Genomic DNA, 22,959 nt, shown 5'->3' on the forward strand with positions numbered 1-22,959 from the left:
GAGCTAGTGGGGGCCTTTACCTCCCAGGGGCTACAGAGAACAGGGGAACATCACCGTCCGTCCGAGCTTGGCTTTGCCACTAGCCATTCTCTAGCTGTTCATAGGTTAACTAGTAAGTTGGTCCCCTCTTGACCTAGTCCTTTTTGTTTGTTTAAAAAAGAAAGGATAATAGCATGGGGGGTGTAGGGTCTTCTCTAGAAAAGGATACCATGTAGGTGAATAAAATGAGCAAAATTTTAGGGCCATAGAGAGGATTACCAGTATCTGCAACTGTACCATGAGCTCTTTGTGGGAACTGTCTGTATGACCTTTGTGTCTTCTGAATAGCGCCCTGAGCAGTGTCTTCTATGTAAATATCAGATGTTTTGTTGAACATTCTTATTAAAATACTGGGATTTAGCTGAATGATGTAAATTGTAGTTGGATCCTAGTGCCTTCAGTTACTAGCTGTGTGACCCCCATTAAGTTACTTAACCTCTCTGTGTCAGTTCCTATAGTATCTGCTCATGTGGTTGTATTAAATGTGTTAATACATGTAGAGTGGTTAAAAGAGAAGAGCACGTTGTAAATAGGGCAGATGAACAAATATTAGCAAAAAAAATCCTAAGAATCATTATCACAGAATTCTTTAATCTTACTGGTTGTGTGAACTCAGAAACTAGGGTGATCAGGAGCAGCTTCCTCCGAAAGTGTGAAATTGCTAACCTTTGGCTCAGGGCTCAAACTGTCCTGGTTAGAGCCAGAACTTGGCCTCTAGGTACCCTGTGTGGTACGAAGGGCCAGCAGCCAGAACCAGGCACTCTTGGCATATTCTTATTCACCCTGGTCTCCTAGTGGTTCTCTGCTGCTGCTTCTCTGGCTAATTAGGGTCACAAAGGATGACTTGAGTAAGTAAACACAGTTAGCAGAGAAAAACAGGTCTCTCTACCTGCCTGGAGTCTGAACTGAGGTCTCGAGTAATGTTTATGTCCCAGCAGAGCTCCACACAAGTTTTTTTTTTTTTTAAAGATTTTATTTATTTATTCATTAGAGACAGAGAGAGAGAGAGGCAGAGGGAGAAGCAGGCTCCCATGGAGCAGGGAGCCCGATGCGGGGCTCGATCCCAGGACCCTGAGATCATGACCTGAGCCGAAGGCAGACGCCCAACCATCTGAGCCACCCAGGCGCCCTCCACACAAGTTTTTACGTTAAGAATCTAATCACTGGGTGCCTGGGTGGCTCAGTCGTTAAGCGTCTGCCTTCGGCTCAGGTCATGATCTCAGGGTCCTGGGATCGAGCCCCGCATCGGGCTCCCTGCTCCATGGGAGCCTGCTTCTCCCTCTCCCACTCCCCCTGCTTGTGTTCCCTCTCTCGCTGTGCCTCTCTCTGTCAAATAAATAAATAAAATCTTTAAAAAAAAAAAAAAAGAATCTAATCACTGGCCTCAGACTCAACAAGCAGATTTGGGTTTGACTACGCAAACTGGGAATTTCCTAACAATTACGGGGTCCAGATAAATAAGTTTTGCATTGGGGATCGCTCTGTGGTGGCAGAATCTGGAAAGACTGGCACGGTTAGGGACTCCTCACCCAGCGCACTTAAGGTCCCTGTCCTCTCTCTCCCTCACCATGGTACCTGCTCCCTTCAACTGCTCCAGATAGACTTCCGCAGCCATGGAGGTTCTTCTTGCTCCTGAAATACAGAGAGCATGAGCTTTCTGAAAGCATGCGGGTGGAAACACATAGGCATAGTCTAGGAGTCAAGACAGGTCGTGATCTCTTGAGTTTCCACTTGCTCCAGGCCCTCTGTGGCCCCTGCCACTGCCCACTGCCCTGCTTCCTACCTGTCTTTGCGATTGTCCCCATATGCTGGGGGGCGAGTTCTGTTCTAAATCTCACACTGTCCAGTCTGCTCGTGCCACAACACAGCGACTCCCGTGCTTCTTAACTTTAAAAAAGAGAGAAGAAAAAGAACCAAAGTTTATTTTTATTCCAGCCGTCTTCCAATCTTCCTGGATTGGTGTGTGTGTGTTTCTTCCTTGCCCTGCTTGCTCTTCTTTATCGCTCCCATTTTCATTTATGTTTTTTTTATTATCGCTCCCATTTTTATTTATGTTTTATTTATGCACTTACATTCTGCACATCCCACACTTCCCTGGTCGTGTATGTGGTAGAAATACTTCCCTCTCTACCCACGGAGTAGATCACTGTGGCGGATCTACTGCAGTAGATAGCGATGGTGCCGCATGCGCATGTTGGCTCTTCTGGGTGTGTTTGTCTTAGATTGCAGGCCCTCAGAGGTTAGCACTGCGGTGGGTCCCTCAGTGCCCAGAGCGCTTCTGTGTCATCGTTCGAAATGCGTGATGATGATAATGTCCTTCTCTGCCAACACACGAGCTGATGTGCCGCCAAGACTAGCTCCTTCCCACCTCCCTTAACCTCCTCTCAGTCTCCCAGTAAAATTCAGGTGGCCTCTTCCCCACAAAGGGTGTTCTCACTGAACTTGGATTCGGAAGACCTGAGTTTCAGTCCCAGTTCTGCCTTTTGCTAACGGTGTCCTCTGGCAAGCCGCTAAATGAGTCCTAGCCTCCTCACCTGTAAAAGGGCGACACTGTCGATGTCCCTGATGAGGCCGGGGTGTGTTCGCAGCTGGGGAACACTCGTGACCCGTGAAACTCTCTGCGTGAAGGTCAAGGATCGTGATTACTCTCGCTACCGCCCCAGGCCCCACACTCTTCTTGGTATCAAGAACTCAAACTTTACAGCGTTTATCACCTAATTTCACAAACCTTGAGTGAATTGAATGTTTCCAACTTGGGTAGGAAGCTAATGGAAAAGAACTTTGCTTTGAGCATTCGGGTTCTTGAGTTTCTCATCCAGGCACTACTTCATGAGGCTTACCTTGAGACAGTACATTTCAATCACTCTGGGCCTCAGTATCCCCATCCATAAAGTGACCATGACAAGAACTTTCAGAAAGAAAAATGCGACATTAGAACATTATTTATATTGACTCAGTTTCCCCTTCAGTAACATGAAGATAAATTATGAGAAAATAAACTTTGACTATGGATTATTTGTATTTTACTACATCGGACTCAAGTAGATCATAAGACTTTTGTATTTTGGTTTATTTTTCCCATCAACCTCAGGTTGTTGTGAAGTTGGAGGACTTAATGTCAGTAACATGAGTGGGGATCCCCAGCTTAAAGGTTAAGTGAGTCCAAAGCAGAAGTAACTTGGCCCCGAGTCACGACTCAGGCCAGGAGGGGCAGAGCCTGTCTGTTTGTTTAGCAGTGACTTGGGGACTCAAGGACTCTCCCTGATTCCACATCTATCACGGTCGACAAATACCCCTTCCTCTCATTTCCCGTTTTCAGGTCTTGGTTCCCCCATCTCAGGGGAGCGGGTAGTGAAAGATCACAAAGGAACACAACAGGAGAACAGGATAACCACGAGGAAATGGCCACTTAAGCTATTTTGGCTTTTTTCTCTCTCTTTTTCCTGGCAGCCTAGGAGAAAAATGTTCCCCTATCCAAATGTACGATTGCCAGAATCTGTGTTTTTCTGAAACCTCACTTCTCCCAGGGAGCCTGCCGAGGTTAATTGGAGCGGAGGGCTAGCTCCTCCTGATCCTGACCCCCCTAGGGTATGTTTCTCAAGGCCCTTGTGTATTTATTCCCCACTCTGGTAAGACCTGAAGCCTTGACCTGTCTGCTACGTGGACCTTTTTCCTGTCTTTCATATTTGTTCACTGTTTGTGTCTGGCTCTGGCCGGAACTGGGAATCCATACTCTTTATGACTGTCCGCATCATTTGTCATCCTAAGAGGGCAGGGACTGCATATCTGATTCTCATTATACGATGGCCAATAAACATGATAATCACCATAATAGACACTTGGGATCATAGTCTAACAAACGCCTGTAATAATTGTAGCGAACGATGGACTGGGGCCTCAACTGGAGTTAATTAAAGGGCAGTCACCTTGAAAATATTTTAGAAAAGCTTCCCTTTAATGATTGTCCACGTATTTTTGGATATGTAGAATCTTAGAGATGGACTGGAGGTCAGAGGTCATTCTCCCATCCTCTTGCTGAGTGCTACCAGCCTCTCCTTGGACCCTCTCCATGACGAGGAACTCACTGCTTTGCCTAACACCTAGTCAACCTAGGTTTCTCATTGTAACATATGTCATACCCACAGAAGAGTATATGGAAATCTATATGTCAGTTGAAAAACAATAATAAAACAAAGGTACTTAAGTACCTACCACCCAGGCCAAGAATAGAAGTTACCACACCCTAGGATTTTCTTTGCTTCTCCCAATTTTATCCAAGTTCAACGTTTAGATCACCCTAACTGTGGAAAGCTCTTCCTTATATGGAGCTGAAATGCATCCTCCTGACCGACTACCCATGACTCCCAGTTCTGGGCACTGGGGCTCTGCAGATTAAATAGAATGTTTCTTCCATGTGGCAACCTGTCAGCTCTTTGAAGACAAGTACCATGCCTTCTGTCGGGAATTACTGGAAGAGACCTCCTTAATTCCTTTCCTCTTTAAATGTGGCTTCAGTGACTAAACACTGGTCATCCACAGAGCTAGTCTGATTAGCAAAGCTAACTTCTTCTTTGTTTGGACACTCTCATTCCCCCTCTCCCTCTTTCTCATTCCCTCTCCCTCTCCCATTGCCCCCTCCCTCTCTCATTCACCTCCCCCCCTCTCAAGATGGCCTTGGATAGGATAGACTGTTTCAGAGGCCAGAGTTTACTACTGAATGGATAGAAAATCCCTATGGTTTTGTTATGAGAACCATCCAGGTCTTCTGTTAAGTAGTTTCAAAATCTGAATGGCAGAGTTTACATTAATGATATTCATTCTTGTCAACTTTATTTGGTTGGTTTTGATCTGTTATTCATTCCAGCCTGTGTATATCATCTTGATTTATTAGAATATATTATTGTATGATTTACTGGCAGAGAGACTCTACTTGGAGCAAGCATTAAAAAAACTTCTGCAGATCTGTACCTATGAAACAAATAATGCAATATATGTTAAGAAAAAAAAAAGAAGATAGCAGGAGGGGAAGAATGAAGGGGGGGAAATCGGAGGGGGAGACAAAGCATGAGAGACGATGGACTCTGAAAATCAAACTGAGGATTCTAGGGTGCCGGGGTGGCTCAGTTGTTTAAGCGACTGCCTTCGGCTCAGGTCATGATCCTGGAGTCCCAGGATCGAGTCCCGCATCGGGCTCCCTGCTCGGCGGGGAGTCTGCTTCTCCCTCTGACCCTCCTCCCTCTCATGCTCTCTGTCTCTCATTCTCTCTCTCTCAAATAAATAAAATAAAATCTTTAAAAAAAAAAACAAAAAAACTGAGGGTTCTAGAGGGGAGGGGGGTGGGGGGATGGGTTAGCCTGGTGATGGGTATTAAAGAGGGCACGTTCTAGGGGCGCCTGCGTGGCTCAGTCGGTTGAGCGACTGCCTTCGGCTCAGGTCATGATCCCGGAGTCCTGGGATCGAGCCCCACATCGGGCTCCCTGCTCCGCGGGGAGCCTGCTTCTCCCTCTGACCCTCCCCCCTCTCATGCTGTTTCTCTCTTGCTCGCTCTCTAATAAATAAATAAATAAATAAATAAAATCTTTAAAAAAAAAAAGACTGTTGAATCTCAGATCTGTACCTCTGAAAGAAATAATGCAATATATGTTAAGAAAAAAAAAAGAGGAAGAAGAAGAAGGTAGCGGGAGGGGAAGAATGAAGCGGGGGAAATTGGAGGGGTAGACGAACCATGAGAGACGATGGACTCTGAAAAACAAACAGGGTTCTAGAGGGGAGGGGGGTGGGAGGATGGGTTAGCCTGGTGGTGGGTATTGAGGAGGGCACGTTCTGCATGGAGCACTGGGTGTTGTGCACAAACAATGAATCATGGAACACTTCATCTAAAACTAATGATGTAATGTATGGGGATTAATATAACAATAAAAAAAAAAACCAACTTCTGCAGAATACATTAAAACACCAAATGTGAAACTATTCTAAACACAACCAAACATTTTCTGACTGGCTCAGAAGTCATTGCAGGAGCTTGGAGTGTGTCCTCAATTATGGGACCTTTCATCTGTGGGATGCCAGTTAGTGGAGTTGTAGGTAATGGGATTCCAAATAGCCGAGTGCTCAGTGCAGGGGACTCTGGCACAGAGCTAAAGCCCCTGGGGAAAGTGGGAACCTCAAAGTAATGCTGCTCATGATGCTGGCCACAGGGAGAGGGGGGTGGGAGCTCCTCTACAGGAGGTGACCATCACAAGGAGCTGGGAATCTATCATATTTTGGCATCAATTCAGAAGGCGGAACTTCTAGATACATGTACTGCCAGGACATTTTTCTCCGAACAAGGGATTATTGTCATGGGCTGAGCTCATGTGCTTGCATTAATGCCGTCAGACGAGGTTCATTGGCACGATGGAAAAAAAAAATCACCATCATTATAATAACAAGTCTTGATTTTGCAGCAAAAATCTGGGCTGCCAATACTTTCGGGAAAGAAGAAAAACTCAAACCTTGGAAGGAAAACACCCCAGTAGGCACCTCTTCCTGCTGGCTGTTGGGAAAGCACCCTGGGCTCAGAGGACAGGCACTGCAGGGGCCCAAACACGCAGGCACGTGCAAGTGTCGTCTTGTCCGCCTTCGGCGCGATGCGGCCCCCGCCCTCTCCTGTCCCTACGGTGCGGCTTTCTCTCAAGTTCCTCGTGGAAAATATTTTGCCCTGCGACTGTCCCTGAAGGCCTGAAACACTAATTGAACCTGAACGTTTTAATTGAACCTCATTACTTGAACTGTGTGTGAAGGAGGGGTGGTCCCCTGGGTCGGCCCCGGCGTGGGAGGAGGCTCCGCTCCGGGTGGCTCAGGTGTCCCGTGGCGCTGAAATCCACTGCCTCTGGGAGCCCGGTTACTTGTGGCAGCTTTCTGTCCCTGGTCCTCATTTACTTCGCGTACTTCACGCCGTCGCTGCCTGAGTCCTTCCCCTTGAGGCAGAGAGGGGGGCGGCAGTGAGACAGAGTCTCGAGAGGCTCTCCAACGTTGGGGAGGCCAGAATTTGGGGAACCTCCACAAAATCGGCCCCTGCCTCCCACAGCTAATACCATTCATTAGTTAGGCGCTCGGTTCTTCCCTGTTCGGCAGAACGTGAAAGGTCAGACACGTGGCATTTTGTGGAGCAAAAGTGACATTCGAGCGTCGGGCATGCTTTGTGTGCATTTGTGCTGTGCTCCCTGCCCCTCTGCAGAGCGAGTGCGACACCGCCTGGAACAGCGCAGCTTGCGGCCACCAGGGCAGCGTCACTGCTCAGACGAGCTGCTTGGAGCACCGTGGGCCTACTGGCCAAGTTCATGGGGATCGTTCTTTAGTGGAATAGAATATAATACAATAAAAACAGGTGACGTAAATACCTGGTGATATAGCCTCTTTGCAAATACCAGCAGAGCAGAATGCATGCCCAGTTCTGGAAGACATTTTTCTAGAAAACACGATAACTCCTTAAGTTTAAATAACAATATTTTTTCAAAGCATTTTTAAAAAAAAATAATCTCTAAAGCCCAATGTGGGTCCTGAACTCACGCCCCCAAGAAAGGTATGGCATACTCTACCAATTGAACCAGCCAGGTTCTCTGTTTTTTTTTTTTTTTTGTATTTTAATGACTCATTTATCCATTATTCATGCCACAAACGATTCAAGCAGCAGATATTATGTGCCGTGCACTATGCCAGACTTTGGAGGGATGAAGCTCACGAGCTTCGTTTCCTATGACTGTGGAAACAGTCGCATTAGCAATACTCCCTACGATTATTCAAAGGTGTGAACCAGACTATGTAAGGCGAACATATGGACAGAGTTTAATGTTGTAATCAAATGTAACCCAAACAGGTTCATCTAGTTCATTACGTTCTATGCGTTCATTCTTTCAGTACATACTGGCTGAGCACCTATATGAAGAGTGCTCGTCACTGAGGGTACACAGATGATTGACACGCTGGTCTCTGTTTCAAAGAGCCGAGAACCTAACGGGAGAGGTAGGCACAGAAGCAGACCGCCTGACCCAAAGCGGACCCCATGCCCGAGGTCGGCAGCCCCCCCACCGGTCATTCCCGACGCTTGCCTTCTGGCTGGCAGAACTCTCTTCCCATTATAAAAGTGAAAATGCTTTCCCAGCTTCCCTTGTGACTGGGAAAAGGGCATGTTACCAAATCCTGCTCCGCAAATTTACTGGAAGGATTCTGGCAAAGATTTTCACTTGAAAAGAGAGATTCCCAGAGAGGGATTCCCAAAGCTGCATCTCCCTCTGTCATGAAGGAATTGTGCCCCCCACCTCTTTTGTTGAAGTCCTAACTCCCAGTACCTCAGAATGTGACCATATTTGGAGACAGGGTCTTTGGAGAGGTAATTAAATTACAAGGAGGCCATTAGGGCCCAGAGAATTGCAGTCGTGCTTACTTAGAACCCAGACATCACTGAACCAGCTCAGGAACCATCGACTTCCGGGCTTCTGGTAAAGAGACAGTAAGTCCCTGTTGTTTGAGCTGCTTTAGATGTGGGAGTTCTGTTACCCCAAACCACAAGCATCCTAACTGATACATGCAAGGACACAGGCTTCATCCAGAGATAGGTATCGCAGGGACACTGAGAAGTGTCTAGGTGGCAACTCAGCCTGGGCCCTTCAAGGTATGTGGAAAGTAATCAAGTAAGTGCCTGGACAAAGGGCATTTGCGAAAGGCAGGATCATACCGAGAGCAGAAGCCACCAGCTTTGTGGGAAAAACTTAGCAGCGACAAGCCTTTGGTGTTGTCGGAGTCCCAGGGAGGAGCCGGGAGGGTTGGGGAGTGAGGCCTTGAATTCTGCGGGAGAGCTGAGCCATGCTGGTCCCTCTGGGGGAGTGTGCGTTCCCGGTGGGGGGGGGGGGGAGCAGCACCGCTCCTTCTGTTGGTCAGAATGCCACCAGCAGAGGCACGGAACCCAATCAGGGCTTTCACGAGAGTTCAGGAGAGAGAGGAAGGAGCCGAGTTCAGGTGGAGTAGAGATGGGGAGGAAAGACGGGCAGCAGAAAGTTCTGGACACACACTTGCATGATGTTGCGTACAGCCTTATTGTGCCATACAACAATTAGGTATAAATGGCAAATGACTATATTTATAATGTAGCTGAGAGCAGAATGTTGAACCTTATCCCAAATGCCAAACTTTGTCTATTTGCATCACTTTTCATGCAAAATTTTAAAACGTACTACCTACTTCCCTGTCTTTTTCAGCAGAGTCGTCTAGATGTCAACCAGCTCTTTCTCGATGACTCATGAAACAGAGGCGTCACAGTGTAGATGGGAGGGCGTGCTGCACACCGTCGGATCAGCCTTTATTCCCAGCCCCAAACTTGCTAATCTGTGTGGTCAGGGAAAAGGTCAGTGAGCCTCTCCGAGTATTTCCTCCTTGACCACCTGCTTCATAAGCTCGCTGTGGGATGACTCCGAGAATCGGCGTGGAGGGGCTCGGTGAACCAGCACAGAGGGAGGGTTAACACCCTTCCTCTAGAACCAAGTGGCCTAGGACACAGCGCTGTGTCTACTTTCGAGTCCTACTGTCTTTGGCTGTAGGGTCATTGGCTGTCTCTTCCCTGTCTGGACGTTTCCCTCGCTAGAAGGCCTTTTACCCACGGCCCACCTCGACCTCCAAGGGCCATGGGCTGGGCAGTCAGAGCTCAGCCTCTGACTACGTTGTGCGGTGTAACCAGTAAGGCTCTGGGTGGAGGCCTGAGGACCTGACTTTGGTTCAAGAGATTCGTGGCAGCTATTTTGGGTGCTTACAGGCCTTTTTCACTTCTGGATTTGGGGCTGCATTCCACAGAACCGAGCATGTTGGAGCCAGACCTCCAGTGTGCTCAGACGGCCGAACGAGGTGTCCGGCATCCACCCCTCCTGCTCGGTTCTTCATCGGTGGCGAGGCCAGGCACAGATTCATCCTCACCACTGATGCACGCACCAGGACATGGAACTGGTCCAAATCCTTGGTCGCAGCTGTTCCCCAGAGCTGTTCCTTGGATTCCCTCCTTGAAGGATGTAGGGTCCCTGAGTTTCCACCTTCCCTCCCTTGCCATCTAAGGAGTCCTTGATGAGCACGTGAGGGGCACCCAGCCTCTCACACTGACTGTGGGGACTTGGGATATACGGCTCAGGCATAGGAAACGGGTGGTTTGCTGAAATGGTAGAGAATTTGATGAGTGGGTGTGCGGCCTGCTGCTCACGCCTGGACCCTGGCGTGCCACGTGGCCTCTCTGTGGCTCAGTCTCACCACCTGGAGTGTGAGGCCAATGTCTTGGTGCAAGGAGCCAGTCATAAGACCCCTAAGGCACTGAGCACAGACCCTGGTCTGTGCCCATAAAACGGAAGGTGGTGATGCTGGTCGGAAAAACCAGTCCCGGGGGGCCGAGAGGCCGGGGGCGGGGGCACAGGGTCTGAGCTCCTTAGGACAGAAGGGGAGCACAGGAGCTGTTAGGACACAGGGACGGGGTTGGTAGAGGATGGCTAGGTGTTTGCGTCGAGCAGGTTCTAGACCACGGGCTGGATTTTGAATGATCCAGTGAGGGTAACTCCTGGGATCTGGGCAGACTAGGTGGGGGGTACAGAGAAATGGAGAGACACTGGGACACTGAGGTGTTTGGGGACTGCAGCCCCGTCTGGAGCTTTAACTTTCATATCAAGGAGCAATCCGTGGCTGTGGCCATCCCAGGTCCCCTCCCCCACATCCTTCCTGCCAGGTCCCCATCAGCTTTCCCTGTGTGCCAGATTAACGATGGCCAGAGATCCTCTGACACTCCTCCCTGCAGACATGGGATCTATTTCCCTTTCTCCGGAATCTTGGCTGGCCTTTGATTGCTGTGACCGACGAAGGACAGCAGAAGTGACTCAGAGTGAGTCCTGGCTTAGCCTTCACGAGGACCTCCAGCTCCCACCTTTTTCTCTTGTAGTCCAGAGCCCACCTGCCAGAGAAAGTGCATACAAAGACCTCAGACCTCAGACTGCACGGACAGGGAAAGGGACCCAGCCTTTCCACCATCTCAGGCAAGACACCGCATATGAGAGAGTCATCTTGCTGAGCCACCACCCGAGACCACCAGGTAACTCCAGTCTGCGCAACGGGTTGCAAAAGAATCGCCCTGTGGCGTCCTGTCCAAACTCCATGGGCTCCTTGCACCAAGACATTGGCTTCACACTCCAGATGGCGAGACTGAACCCACTAAATCGTGAGATATGATAAAATAGCTCTTGTCTTAGGCAAGACATTTTTGTCCTAAATTTCGGGGTGGTTTTACTCTACAGAAATAAAAAACAGAACCAAATAAGGACAAAATAAAGTCTATTTGCAATATTTTGAAAGGGAACAAGGAATTTCAAAGATCACAAGTGCTCTCCATGATGTCGCCATCAAAATATTCCTCGGAATAATGATTCGACTATAGAATATAGCCAACCCCATCATTGTAGCTGATTAAGGACCGAAAGCTCATGGACCTGAGGAAGCCGAAGGGTGAACCATCTCATGCCCACAAGGGTAGGCTCTCAAATGATCTCACGGGTCGATGGGAGAATTCAGGACATACTTGGGAGAGGAGGCCCTCTCCTCTCCTCCCACTGAGTATTGGCAGAGGGTGGAAGGCCTCTGAGCAGAAAGAACTGGAAGCAGGACCACCAGACATAGTTTCCAGAACTCGGCCAGCTCTCTTTTCAGTCGAAAGTGGGCAAATACAAGTTCCGCCCTCAGAGGGCCAGCCACATACAAAGCCTGGGATTGGCAGGTACTAGCCCCCGGCACTCAGAACCCCAAATCCCGGAGGGCTAAATCCCCACCCCTGGCACTCAGAGCCCCAAATCCCAGAAGGCTGAATCCCCTCCCCCAGCACACAGAACCCCAAATCCCAGAGGGCTGAATCCCCTCCCCCGGCACACAGAACCCCAAATCCTGGAGGGCTGAGACCCCTCCCCAGCACTCAGAACCCCAAATCCCGGAGGGCTAAATCCCCACCCCTGGCACTCAGAACCCCAAATCCCGGAGGGCTGAATTCTGAAGTCCCTTGCTCAGGTCATCTGCCATGTCAGTGGTGGAGCTGGAGTCGGGGATCCTGGCTCTCCCGGGCAGTTTTCTGGAGGGAGTTTTCTACTGTGCCGTGATGTTTCCTGTACTCTCGTGGCTGAGCACAAGAGCACACTTAAGGAATAATTATCTCGCAATTCCCTGGGATCCTGACTCCCCGAGGTTCAGCCTTCTGCTGAGTGGTTACCTTCCATCACTCTGACAGGGTAAGAAGGGGCAGGCGTGGGTTTGCTGTCTTTGACAGAGGGACAGTGGCCCAGAGCAGGGGGCTTGCCCGGAGCTCAGAGCTCAGCAAGAGAAATTCCGATGCACTGGGGAGAATTTCAAAGGGGTCAGCTTCAGTCCTCAACCGTTTACTTTCTAGGTGGGGATGTGGCATCTGCTTCCTCCAAGTGGGTGGGGGAAGGCAGGAAGCCATGACTAAGCAGGTCTGAGCTGTCTCGTTGCTCCTGGAATGGAGGGGAGAAGGGGAGGAGAGGCGCCAGTCACAGAAGGCCTCTTGGAGGAGGTGATAGGCCTGGACTGGGAAGGAGGAGTGAGAGAGAATATCTAGGAGCAAACGTTTTGTGCAAAGTTTCAGAAACAGAGACAAGCACGCTCATGTTTGCGGCCTGATAAGAACGTGGCCAGAGATAGAGAGCAGGCCTGGCTGAGGGAGCAGGAGAGGCGCCATCAGAGAAATGGGGGGCCTCCCGGACGCTTGGGAGCGCTTTCTCTGATCCAGGGGCCCGGTGCCACACGTCTGGTCCCAAGGCCAAGCCTCCAGCTCTCTCTGTTCTATGCACATTCCCACCTCCTCTCTGCCTGAGCGAGTCCCAGCAGCACGCCTGATACCTGTCGTCTGCCTCGGGCTTGCCGCGCGCCAGGCTCGGCCCGAGGCTCCCGGCACATTCTCCTGTGACCAAGGGCGATCTGCACGTTACCGACTAGGAGAGCCCAAGTGTGAGAGCACCGGGAGCAGGGTGACGAAGGCCTGGTACCTGGACCCAAGGAGCCCTGGTCCTTCAGGGTGGCCGGGCCCAGAAAGAGCTAGCGTCACCGTCCCCGTCCTTCCGAGTGCGGGACCCAGCGTCACCGTCCAGGTTGCCGCCTACGAAACCGGCTGACGGTCGTTGTGGAGACACAGGAGGTACAGACCTGCGTTTAGCCGTTACTCCTCTCCTCTGCTCGGCCGTCGCTCAGCACCCTCCTTCAGGGAGGGAGGGAAGACAGGGAATTGGTGCTGGGAGCTGCCCTTTGGCTGATCCATCCTCAAGGACCCCTTGCTCCTGGCAGCTGGGGAGCGGGGGAAGCCGCTCCCGGGTGCGGTTCAGGCTGCGTGCAGCCTGCGTGACATGTCGTATGGGTACACATCCCTAGGTAAGGTGTGAAAGTGGTAAATAGTCTGGGAATTTCTGCCTCTCTAGTGCCCTGTAAGTCTGTTTATTTAAGGCGCCCTTTTTCTGTGTGCCCCCCACTCTGCTCAGTAGCGAGGGCAGGACGCAGAGTAAGGGACGGGAATGTTGGCACCCCTGGCCTCAGGAAGTTGTGCACTCTGTTCGAAGATATAAGATTCGTAGACATTAAATGATCAGAAGACAATGCCAAATAATGTATAATTACACTGTCAGTTAAATATGATGAACTGCCAGCATATACGCCCCACATGGTACGTGCTGTGTGCGGTCTGGACAGAAGCCAGGGTGGCTCTGGTGACTGAGCATGGAGGGCGTCCTGCCATGGCGGCCTTTGTAGCTGGACCCTGAAGGAATCGGAGAAGCGAGGGGGCCGCTCACAGGTGGTGTGGGAAGTGTGGGAGAACGTTCATGACGACGCAGGAGGAGAGAGCAAGCCTGGTGACCGCGTGAGCCCAACAGGTGACCAGACGGGCTGAGCCCCAGGTGGGTGGTGGGCAGGTGGCGGGCTGGGGACAGAGGTCTCATGATGCACAGGCTGCAGGGAACCAGGTGTGAGAGCTTCGATGTCACGTCACCTTTACGAGCCGTGATTTTCTCCTAAGGTGGTAGTATCTGCCGTTCAAGGTTGTTCTGAGTGATGTGGAGAACAGAGGAAAAAGAAATGTAGGTAAAATTCAACTTCCTTATAACCTGCAGCCCATTGGCTAATACTCGAGGCAGGCAGAGGATAACCTTCCTCCAGGAGCTCCCAGCTCTCTTACTGTTAACGCCTTTCCCAGGGAAAAACAACCTTAGCTTGACCATAGCCAGGCCTCCAGGATTCTGAGTCTTCTTTAACATATGAGAGTCCTTTTGGGAACTTCCTTGGTCATGACCTCCCCCAACTCCCAAGTATATAATCAGTTGCTCGTCACAATCCCAGAGCAGCTCTTTCTGCCCACAGGTCCTGTCCTCGTGCTTTAATAAAACCACCTTTTTGTACTGAAAATGTCTCCAGGATTCTTTCTTGGCCGTTGGCTCACGGACCCATACCCCAAACCACACCACTAAGGACTGAATAATCAACATAGAGCCTGGTGCAGAGTAGAGCTAAACACAAAAGGTTAGCTGTTACGACAATTATTTTGAAGACACGGTTGCCGGGCCAAGTAGGGTCAGAACGTTGCCTGCATGAAATCCTGGCTCCAGTCCGCTTAAGCTCTGACCCTCAGTTTCTTCATCTGAACGTAGACATGATAGCATCCCCACCTCGTCGGGAGGACAAGGGTGAAAGGACACATGACATACAAACACTGAGGCCTGGTTCCTGGTGACCAGTAGCCATTAGGTGTCGTGATGGTGAGCCCTCCCCACGCACGGTGAAGGCTTTGTTGTTCCCACACTGTCGGGGACGAGAAACAGTGTCAGTGGTTAAGTGACTAGTCCAGGGCCACCCGGGCACTCACTGGTGAGCCAGGACTTCGTCCCTTCCATGAAGAGCAAACACACCAGTCCAGACTCCCTTCCTCGGGCCGCAGGTGGACCCCCAGCTGTCGGATTCCACAGCTCTCTGTGCTTCCAGGGTAATACTTCGCACAGTTGGACCTGCCCTGCAGTGACTCCCTCCAGGGCGACTGGCCCAGTCTCACTCCTCCTGCGTGAACCAGCACCTGACATCAGCCAGCCCCTGGAAGTGCCATTGACCTGAAATGAAATGAGGTGCCCTGGGTCAGAGCCCCAGAGCAGGGAGGGCTTCCTGTGAGCCTGCATCCCAGGGCAAAGACGACTCCTCTCCCGGGACCAAGTCTGGACCAGGAGGAGGAGGGCGGGGCTGATGGCACAGAAGGGAAGTTGGGAGAAGCTGCTGGCTTGGGTCAGAGAGCAAAGTGGGGGAAAGGGACACGCGAAGGGCAGGTAGTGATGGAGAGACAAGGGCCATTCACTTAGGATTCTGGGCTCTGAAAAGCCACTGATGGCTCCCTACCCCGAACCCCAGGACTGGCTCGTGACCTGGCCTCACGGTCCCTGCCAGAGACTTGCTCCTACAGGAGAGACCTGAGACACACCCAGGAAACCACAGGACTTCGAACACGTGCACAGCCACCTGTCAACTCCCAGAGAAGGAAAGGGAGTCCGGTCACTGTGAGGATGAGAAGCTCTGGATGGTGGGTGGGGAGGGGTCCGTCTAGGAGAGCTTCCTGGAGAAGGAGGGGCAGGAGGGGGGTGGGGAGGGAGAGGAGGAGGCTCAGCTTTGGCCAGGAGGGGGCAGCTAGCTGCAAAGGAGGAGGAGAGAATCAGGGGGTGACAGTCTTTGAGGGAAGATGAGGCTTCCTGCCTGTGGCTGGGATGCTGGGCATGGTCCCCTAGCCCATCCATGGGAGTTGCTGGAGGAAGAGACCATCACAGGTGTCTTGAGGGGGCCCAGAACAAGATCTCCAGGGAAACAGGACGAGGATAACCACCGTCATGCACACTTCCAGCTCAGCGGCCTCCCCTCCCCGCGGGGGCTTTGCTTTCTGCCTTGAGGACACCCTGCCAGCCACGGCCTCCATCCTCCGTTCCCCAACTCTCCCCCTGGGCAGACTGCGGGGAGGAGGGACCACCACCTCCCAGCGAGGGGGGCCGGCCGGCCTTGCCAGCTGTCTGCGCCCTCACCTTGGCCCATCACGATCCCTCCCTCCTCTCTCTCCGCTGGGCTGGCAGCACCAGCTCTGATCCTGACAGACCAGTTGCGCATCCCTGCCTGTGTCCCCCACCCCCCCCACCCCCAGCTCTGACCCTCTGCCCTCAGCTGGCTGAGAGCCATATCACCCTGATGTCCATGGAGTGAAGGCCTGGATGAGGCTGCCTCTCTCTCCCTCTTGGGTTGCTGGCCCTGGCCTGTCCCCAGGTATCTATCTCCCAGGACATTCTCCATCCTCCCACCCCACCCTCTTCCTCAGTACACCTCAGCTCTACCCTCTGCCCCCAGCCCCTCTGCTCTGCCGTCAGGGGACACCCTCTGCCCGGAACCCCTCTGCTCTGCCCTCATGGGCACCCCCTGCCCCCAAACCCTCTGCTCTGTCATCAGGGACACCCGCTGCCCCCAGCCCCTCTGCTCTGCCATCAGGGGACACCCTCTGCCCCCAGCCCCTCTGCTCTGCCATCACGACACCCTCTGCCCGGAACCCCTCTGCTCTGCCCTCGTGGGCACCCTCTGCCCCCAAACCCTCTGCTCTGTCATCAGGGGACACCCTCTGTCCCCAACCCCTCTGCTGTGCTGTCAGGGGACACCCTCTGCCCCCAGCCCCTCTGCTCTGCCGTCAGGGGACACCTTCTGCCCCCAACCCCTCTACTCTGCCATCAGGGGGCACCCTCTGCCCCCAACCTCTCTGCTCTGCCGTCAGGGGACACCCTCTGCCCCCAACCCCTCTGCTCTGCCATCAGGGACACCCTCCGCCCCCAACCCCTCTGCTCTGCTGTCAGGGGGCACAGCAGTTCCCTGCCCTGGTCTGGGCCAGCTATGAGTCCCTGGGGGACTGGGGCAGTTCTGCTTCTGGGATTTCCCCAGCCTGCACCAGCCGGAAGTCTGCATGGAGAGGGAAACCTTATTCTTGACATCAGGCCAGCTACGAAACCAGACCAAAGGTCAGGCCAGAAGCCTGTTGGCCTGTTCAGCTGGGGAGTCCCACTGACCTCTACTCTTCAGATCTAGGGGCTGAGGCCTCAGAGGCCCAGAGAGCAAGGTCGGGTTTGGGGCAGGAGAGAGAAGGAAGCATCGGAGGCCATGGGACCCCATGCTGACCCCCGCCCCATCACCCTGTCCTGTCTGTCCCTGCCCTGGGCTGTCCAGCAGTGGGGTGTGCTCTGTGAGCTGCCTTTACCCTCCCAGCAGGCTCCGGGCAACAAGCGGGTGTGGCCTGAGCCCAGAGTGTTCATAAAGGGTGTGTGCACCCTCCCCCACCCTCATGGGAACCCCAGTGTGTCCCTAGAGCAGAGCGGGTAGGTGGGCACCCTCCACTCGGGTCTCATCCTGAGCGACCCAGGAATTAGGGGCAGGACAGGAGGGTAACTGGCAGCCAGCGCATTCCTTTGGTGCCTCAGTTTCCCCTCCCTGGGGCTCTTGCTGTCGGAGAAGACAAACCCTGGGAGTGGGGTGGGGCATGGCCGCCTTTCCCAGTGGCTCTGGAGGGGTGAGGGCTGCCTGTCGCCGCCACTCTTCCCTACTCTGCTCTGCCCTCACCCCCACCCCCTGCCCAGTTCCCTGGCTCCACAGGAGCCCCTGGGGACCCGCAGCAGCAAACTCAAGAGGGACAGGCAGGAGCCAGCCCCAGGGAGCGTGGCAGACAGCACGGTGACTGTGCACATTGCACCTCCCCAGGCCGCCCTCCTCTGCCCTTCCTCCTCGCCCCCCGCAGCCCCTGCAAACCAGGCTGGCTGCCCTCAGGGCTCTTCCCGGGGCTCTGGCCAAGGATATATCCCAAGACCCGGGCAGCGAGGCTGGGCAGGGCCGAGCCCCTGGTCTGGGCTGCAGGCAGGGCACTGGGCCAGGGAAGCCCAGGAGACACAACCCTGGCAGGTGCAGGGACTGAGGGCAAAGCTCTGCGAACAGCGCCCCCTGGTGGAAGAAGCTGCAGCGACAGCCGCCTGCACCCAGGTCTCCCAGCCCCGCCTTCTGGGCCATGGGGAGCAGGTGTTTCCTGGACACTTGAAGGGAGGACAGCACAGCCCTGCCCCAGGCCCAGGCCAGCTCTGCTCCGGCCAGAGTCGGGTCTGAGAAAGGTGTTCAGGAGCCAAGTTCGATCCCGGTGCCCCGGGGTGTGCCTCCCACCTGTCCCCTGGTTTTCTCACCTGTCCAGTGGTGACCCGGGCTCCTGCCTCCCTTCTCGGGGGTGGGTTATGGGGCCAACTCTGAGGCCCTTCTGGCTCTGGCATCCCGGGATTCTAGGTCCGGATGGACAGGACCGGGCTCCCTGTCACCGCTCTGATCTCCATCTCCTACCTGTCTTGCCTGGGCTCACGTATGCTCCGGCCACACTGACCTCTTGCTCCTGGAACAGGCCAGGCAGGCTCCCACCTGAGGGCCATTCCACGGGCTGTCGCCTGTGCCAGGAAAGTGACCCCCAGATGTCCACGGTCACGCCTCACCTCCTTCCAGTCTTTTCTCGGAAGTCTCCTTCTTGAGGAAGTCCGTTCTGACCTGCTGGTGTAACCTGGAAACCACACTCCCAGGTGCTGAGCCCCCACCCTGCTCTTTCATCCAGAGCCCTGCTCACCTTAGCTACTGTGGTTCCCACGCACGGCCTTTCCCTCCTAACACAAGGAGGAAGGCAGAGGGTTTGCTGGGTGCGCTCGTGCATGTGTGTGAGCCCCTGGAGCAGGGCTGGTGCACAGTAGGAGCTCATGCACTGTTTGTGGAAGGAATGAGTCCACCATCGGGGAGGATCTGGGTTGGGGGCTGATGGGCCCACCCTAAACAGCTCACAGTCAGTGCATGGATGAGTTGTGCTACCGTGACCATATAGGGGTTCAGGGAAAGGAGCCCGTAGGCCACGAGCTGCCCTGTGGGAGAGCGAGAAGGGGTGGAGGGCTCGTGGGGAGAACACAGCACATCTCGGCCGCTGTCACTCACCGTGTCTGCATGCTGGCGCCCGATTTAGCTTCATCAGAGATTCTCAGTGGGATCCATGGAGCATCAGCTGTGAGAGATGCTCCTCAACAGTGGGGGTGGGGGCAAAGGTGAGATAAATATGGAAAGGCTACAGACCAGGTCCCTTCTGAGATATTCACACTCCCTTCTCCAGAGGAATCTTCAGTTTAATGCTTTAATCTGAGATTCACAACACGTATGACCATAGGATTCAGATTCCTTCTTTGTTTTTTGGAACAAAGGCTCTATGGAGCTCCTGCCAAGTTAGCATCTGAATCATCGCCTACTCTGGGAAATGCCCACATCCACGAAGAAGCTGAACTCTGAGCCCAGCACCCAGGACTGTGAGGTCCCTGCCCTTCCGCAGCGGGTCCTGGGTCTGGGCATGCTTGGGCGGGGGTGAAGCAGGTGCTCACTGGGGTAGGTCAGGGGTGGTGGGAGCAGGCAGCTTTCTCTGGCAGGACCTCTGGGAACTGGGCGGCTGGCGGCCGAGGAGCAGAGTTCAAGCAGGCAGGGCTCTGGGCTGGGCCTGGAGCCTAGAACACCTTCCGGGGAAAAGTCTAGAGGGAGCCTAAGGCCCTTCATCTTTGGTGATGCCCGTGGGAGGAATCCTAGGTTGTTTCAGGTATGGAGAGTAACCCACATCTGAGCTTGGTGTCCAGAGGAGAATTATCCCAATTCCACCCCAAAGCTTCTGGAAGCAGAGTCGTCCTCACGTCCAGCAAACGTGCATTCTGCACCCACTACCTGAAGGGCCCGAGTGACGTCTGAGGACACAAGATGGAAAGTCTGTCCTTGGCCTCCGGGGCCTGGATTTCCTATGGAGACCCCAGACTCCCCGCCAGCCGGTCTGGGACCCACAGTCTGGGAGGAGGGGGTGTTGGTCCTGGGGCTGCTGTGCATGTTCATGATGCTCACGTGGCCTGGGACACGGCTCTGCCCACGATCCTGGCATCCCGGTGGCCGAGCTCTCCTGGCCTTAACCCCGGTCAGCGTGCCCGGGCTCTGCCTCCCCCATGTGGGCTGTCCTGGCTTCTCCCCTCTCCCCTCTGGGCTTGTTCTCACTGGATGGCGGACCAGGACCTGGCTGCAGCTCAGTCCTGCTCTCACCCGGGTCTTCAGGCGCCTGTCCTCAGAGACCATCCTCTTAGGGCTTGGCCATGTGAGTCACCATCCCCACCCCACAGGGACCCTCTGGCCGGAATCAGAGGGCTGGACGGGGCCGTGAGGTGCTGGGTTCTCCCTCCTCTGCCCTGTTTGCTCCCCTCCCCCAAGCGGAGCACCCCCATCCCTGACCCCCTGGAGGCGTGTGAGGACAGACCGGGCTCACCCCCTCCCTGTCCGTCCTTCCCACCAGGCTGCCACTACTGTGAACTTCCAAGCAAGAGGAGCCTGTTTTCTCGTCTGAAGTGAACTTCAAGGCCATTCCTGGCCAGCTGCTGACCCCCTCGGAACTCGCTCCTGCAGACTCCGGAGCAGGACTCCCGCAGCGGGGAGCAGCCCGCCCTGCTTGCAGCTGCCCGGGCCTCCGTCAGGAGCAGAGACCCGGCCACAGGGCCTGAGCCACTGTCTGCCCCCGCCTGCAGCTCCTTCCCTTCCTGGTGGCCGCGTGCACCCAGCCCCCCGACGGGTCACCCTGCACGCCTCCTCCGAGCCTCCTTCCTGCTGTGTTTCTCTGTCGCCCTGAGCTGCTCTTGTTCCCTGGATGAAAGAAAATGCTCCGGAGCCTCTGCATGGAGGATCCTACCCCCTCCCCTGAAAGGATCTGTGCTTCTGCCTCCCGCTGGCCTGTGGGCTGAGCTAGGACAACGACTTAGCTTCCTGTCTCTGCTTCCCCCGCGCTGCACACAGTAGGTGCTCCTGACCTGTGTGTGCAGGTGAGCTGAGGTGGGAAGGCTTCTTTGCAGCAAGTCTCTAGCGGCGGTTCGGCCCTCGGCCGCCAGGTGGCGCTGGGGCCTGCGCTCAGGGCCTGGAGGGAGGCTGCTCAGGGAGGCCTGGGAGCAGAGGTGGTGCCCAGGGGGGCGGGGCCGTGGAGCCTCTCTCTTTGCTCCCACACCCCCTACAGGGGCAGGTCGGGGTGGTCAGCGCCAGAGAGACTGGGACGGGCTGGCAGGTGGACAGCGGCCGGCGGTATAGACCTAAATGTGCAGCCGGGAGTCAGGGATTAGGAGCCCAACCTAGGAGATACTTGGGGGAGAAGGAGACAACAAGGTGGATAAACTCTGAGAGGAGGGAGGGGTCCTGGGGACCCTGAGGGCACTTCCCGCCTGGTCTCCCCCTGGAGCGCTTAGAGCTGCGCCTCCTGCCTGACTTCCTGTCCAGGCTGTGTGACCCTGGGCAAGTCACCCAGCTTCTCTGTGCCTCTGATTTCTGCTGGGCCCACTGAGAATGCTGATGGGACCGAGCTCATCAAGCTGTTCACAGGATTAAATGAAAAACAACATGAATCGGTAATTAGCATTAAGTACTCAACAAGTAATACCTAATTTAAAAGGTAGTCTTGGGGCTTCTGGCTGGCTCAGTCAGAAGAGCAGGCAATTCTAGATCTGGGGGTGGTGAGTTCAAGCCATTGGGCTTAGAACCTACTTTAACAAAAAGCAGTCTGAAGTTTGTGAGCTTAAATTTTAAAAAATTAACGACACAGAGGAAATAAATTGTTCTATGTTCTCTCGGGCAGGGAGCTCCTGATGACGAAGCTCATGTTGTACACGTATGATTGAAAATTGGAGCAAATGTTTCCAGAATGAAAGTCTCCCTTCCACCTGTGTTTCCCACAGCCCCTCTGCTCCAGGGGAGTCTGTCCTACTTTCTCACAGTTCACAGTGGCTACTGTGTCTTATTGAAGCTACATTGTATGGATCATGCGGATACACCAGTACTTTATGTACCACTAAGTAACATCAATGCGAACATGTATCCTGATCTCAGAAATGTCCACGGTGAGGAAACTGAGCCCAAGGGTTCTTGACCAGCAGGAGCCATCAGTCCTCTGCAAGGACAATCACTTTTAATTCCTAAAGATTTCTATGGCATTTACTTCCGTGTTTCTAAAAAATGTTCTTTTTCAGAATAATGTTCTTGTATTACTATTCTCAGACCAGTTTGAGGCAGCACGTCCTTTCCATCATGAAAGATGAGGATTTTCCTCTCTTCCATGGCTCTCCCTCACCTTCCTCCCTCCAACTAATATGTATACGGCATGCTTATGGTTAAATCAATTGTATTTATAATCTATAATTCTATAAATAGCTCAACTAGTCAGCATGTATTATGAGCTAGTCACCTTTCTAGGGTGTGATGATATAACTACTAATTCATCCAACAGATACTATAGATATCTCAATCTTATAGATGATGAAAACAAAGTGCCTCTTGCTAGGATTTCCGAGATCAAGAAGCCAGTAAGGGGCAGAGCTGGGATTTGAGGCCAGATAGGAGGTCTGCCTCTAGAATCTGAGCTTTAACCACTAGGCGATCCCACCTCCATAGCCTGTTTATGGAGTGCTTACTATTGTGCTCAGTGCTGGGGGTACACAAGTGAACAAAATTAATCCCCAGCCTTCAAGAACTTGTATTTTGGGGGGGACACTGGAAATGAGCAAGTGACTGAGGAGATACGAGGTTGGGGGGGGGCAGGGGAGGAACACAGGAAGCAGACTCAGGCAGGGGAGCTGGTGTTCCAGAAGGGTCTCTCTGGGGAGGTGGCAGAGGCTGAGTCGGGGTGAGCGGGAGCCGTGGAGGTGCATGGAAGGACGTCGCAGGCAGAGGTGATGTGAGCTGAGGCCCCGAGCTGGGAGGTGCCCGCACTGCTGGAGAAGCAGCCATGGGCTCGGGCTGCAGGGGAGA

Source organism: Mirounga angustirostris, unplaced genomic scaffold (assembly GCF_029215605.1).
Source record: "Mirounga angustirostris isolate CCGP_5_RB_7025 unplaced genomic scaffold, mMirAng1.0.hap1 SCAF_6, whole genome shotgun sequence".
Lineage (NCBI taxonomy): Eukaryota > Metazoa > Chordata > Mammalia > Carnivora > Phocidae > Mirounga > Mirounga angustirostris.